Raw genomic sequence first — 3,607 nt, forward strand, 5'->3', positions numbered from 1 at the left:
GTCCAATCTAAACCTCCCCTGGTGCAACTTGAGGCCATTTCCTCTCGTCCTATCGCTTGTTACTTGGGAGAAGAGACCGACACCCACCTCGCTACAACCTCCTTTCAGGGAGTTGTAGAGAGCGACAAGGTCTCCCACGCTCAGAAGAAGTGTGTGGAAGTGGAAAGAGAGCAGCTCCAGAACACCAAGCTCTGGTGCTCTCTGGCAGTACTGCCATGCCAGGAGTCTCTGCCCTTCCACCTTTGCATGCAGGAACTGTCCTGCAGCTCCAAAAAGGCCTTGGAGGAAGGGTCTCAGAAAAAAAGTTTACTGCAGGGGCCTTTATTTTTGTTTAAACACACAGAGAACATGGCTTCTCATTTACACAGCCACTTGGTCAGTGGAAGGCGGACAGTGAATTAGAAAGGGGACGACAACATTATCACAAGTAAAAGACCAACAATAACAAACACAGACAGCAGGCTGGGACAGTAGTGAGTTACATTATAACGCCTATGCAGAAGAAGATGGGCAGTTTACTGCTTCCAAATAACAGCCAGTCATTATTCCACACTACATCCTTGAGCTCCAGGTTCCTCATGCTGTAGATGAGGGGGTTCACCGCTGGAGGCACCATGGAGTACACAACAGCCACCACCAGATCCAGGGATGGGGAGGAGATGGAGGGGGGGCTTCAAGTAGGCAAACATAGCAGTGCGGATAAACATTAAGATCACGGCTAGATGAAGGAAGCACATGGAAAAGCTTTGTGCAGTCCCTGCTCAGAGGGGATCCTTAGCACAGCCCTGAAGATCTGCATATAGGATAACAAAATGAAAACAAAGCAAATGCTAAACAGACACCAAACACAAGAAGCCCAGCTTTCCTGAGGTAGGTGTCTGAGCAAGAGAGCTTGAGGATGTGGGGGACTTCACAGAAGAACTGGTCCACAGAATTGCTCTTGCAGAGTGTTAGTGAAAAAGTATTGGCCATGTGCAACAGAGACAACCACTGGCCAGGCAGCTCTTGCCATATGGACACAAGCTCTTCTGCCCAGGAGGGTCCTGTAGTGCAGGGGTTTGCAGATGGCCACACAGCGATTGTAGGCCATGACAGTAAGAAGACAAAACTCTGCTGAAATGAAAAAGACAAACAGAAAGACCTGCACAGCACATCCCAAGTAGGAAATGGCCCTGGTGTCCCAGAGGGAATTGGCCATGGATTTTGGGCCAGTGATGGAGATGGTTGAGGAGTAAGTACATGGGGTGTGGAGGTGGTGGTCATAGGCTATGGTGGTGATGATGAGGCCATTGCCTGGGAGAGGAGCCAGGTAGATGCCCAAGAAGAGCCAGAAGTTCGAGAGTTGCATCTCCCATGTATCTGTGAATGCCAGGTGGAGGAACTGTTTGATGGAGCTGCCATTGGATATCTCTTCCCCTTGGGAATGGGGACCTATCAAAGGAGGAAAACAGTGACAACTTCGGGAACACTTCTCTTAGAAAAACCCATTTCATTTCTCATAGACATTCACTTCCCTGAGCTGAATGAGGAAAGTTTCAACTTATTCTTCAACACTATTGAATGGCATGTTGTCTCATAGCTTGGTCTCCAAGTTCCCATGAAGACACCTCCAGGGCAGGATCCCCAGAGTCAGTGTCAGAACAGAAGCAGATCCACACCCCAATCCCAACCCCAGAGACCAAGAGCAGCACGGATAGGTGGAGAAACAAAGAAGAATACCGCAATGTTCCAGAAAAATGAAGCAAGAAGAGCAAGGCAGACAGGCATGCTGTGAAGCTTTCTCCTTACCCAGCTGTGCTCTCCACCTCACAGACAGTGACACTGTAGGGCAGTCACTTTTGGCTTGTTTGTTGTGTATTAGTTGTAGGACGCATACGCTTCTCCTAGACTCGAGATCCAGATCCTGAAGAAGTGATTCATGCCCTGGACCACCGTGGTCTTGGGGGAAGAGGCTTTGCTGGGTGGGAGAGGATATCAGAGGGTTTGCTCCAGGGAAGGCATCTGCACTGCAGGGGATGGCAGGGAGGTGCCAAAATCCCCCATCCCATGGTGTTTCTGGTAGCAGCTCCTGCTCACTCTCTGCCCCTATCTCTGTCTCTGCTGTCAGGAGCTGTCCCTGCTGGGAGCTGTTTCCCTTTTTCCATGTCTCTTCCATGCTCACAGACCCCATTCCACCCCCTGCGTGCTCAGATCTTCCCTACAGGCCCCTCCTGGCAGCCGGCCACTGCCTAGGGGCATCTTTGTGTGTATGCAGGGGCTAGGAAGCTGCTTTAGACAAGTGCTAACGAGACTTGGGGTCTCAGTGCTTTCTTCAAAAAGCACAAAGAAATTCCCATCTCCCACTGGCCACGAGCGAACCATGAGGAGAAAAGCCCAAAGCACAGGCTCCTTCCCTTTCAGGTAAATGCTGCCTCGATAGTCTTCTTCAAAAGTGTCCCTGGAAATGTTGTGGGGTTATCTGGAGCTGTGAGCATATCTGGCCCATGCAGCAACCTCTTGACAGCAGGACCCTGTCCTCCTGGGGTAGCTCCTTCCACCCACAGTTTCCCTCTGCAGCACCATGCTAAGCGCCCCAGCCAGTCTGAGTCCTGACTGTGGCAGGCGTCAGTGTCCCTGCCCCAGCGCAGCTGCACAGGGACCCTTTTCTGATGGACAGCCCTGGACACCCCTGTCTGCACATCCAGCTTCACACCCCTGCAAGCTGTCCCTGGGAGAAGGCCGCCGTCATGCTTTTTCCCTCTGATGGTGCAGCAGCGAAGCCCTGCTCTGGAGCATGTCCTTCTCATCTGTGCCAACCATGGCACATGACTGTTCTAGGAGATCCCTCCAGGATGTGCCCTGCAGCGAAAGACTTACTGTGTTAAGGGCTGTGAAGTTTTCCTCTCCGGTGAGCTCTATACATTTTTCCACACCAGACTGCCTTTAACCTCTCTGCCTCACTCCTCACCCCTCAAAATCTGCAGGCAGTGCCCTCAGTACTGCTGCACTTTGCAAAGGAGCTGCTGTCTCTCTCTAGTGCTCCTCACCTGCCACAAGCTCCCTCCATCCCAGGAGCCCGGCCCAGCTCAGTCAGAGGACCAGCCCAAGGTATCACTTTCTCTCCCCGCCCCGGCACCCTGGAGATGTTCCTCGTTCTCCAGGGCTGGCAGCTCCTGAAAGGCAGCAGGGTCCCACATGGGGAACGTAATTTGAAGCACTCTGAAATAATCACTGACGGTCTGTCGGAGTTTCCCTTTGTTCAGTGTCGACGACGGAGCGGGAGTTGCGATTCCGGAGTAATGACAGATCTCAATATGAGTATGGTCATTCTCCTTTATTTACACTTATAACAGGGCTTATATAGTTAACTGCTATGGACACGCGCTACCTGCAGCTTGCAGATAGGTTACAGCCTTGTGTTCACGCGCATCTATGCTCTAGCAGATTGGCCCGTTCTTTCTGATCATGCGAAATGCCTTCATGGTCTTTATCTTGTTTTTCTCCTTCCAGCTGCACATTCCTTTCTCCGTTGTTTTCTGCTTAAGTGCCTTGTTATGCCGGGTGGTGCAGTGTTTGCTCATTAAAATCAAACTCAGGAATGTCCGTTAGTGAGACTCCCATTCCCACA

The 3,607-nt window shown here is 51.3% G+C and overlaps 1 pseudogene; it reads right to left on the reverse strand.

Moving 5' to 3' along the window:
- Positions 1-478: 478 nt before the first annotated feature.
- LOC109279660 overlaps positions 479-3,607 on the reverse strand; it is an 8,256-nt pseudogene continuing 5,127 nt past the window's right edge.

Source organism: Aptenodytes forsteri, unplaced genomic scaffold (assembly GCF_000699145.1).
Source record: "Aptenodytes forsteri isolate BGI_AS27 unplaced genomic scaffold, ASM69914v1 Scaffold684, whole genome shotgun sequence".
In the NCBI taxonomy this organism is placed as follows: Eukaryota; Metazoa; Chordata; class Aves; order Sphenisciformes; family Spheniscidae; genus Aptenodytes; species Aptenodytes forsteri.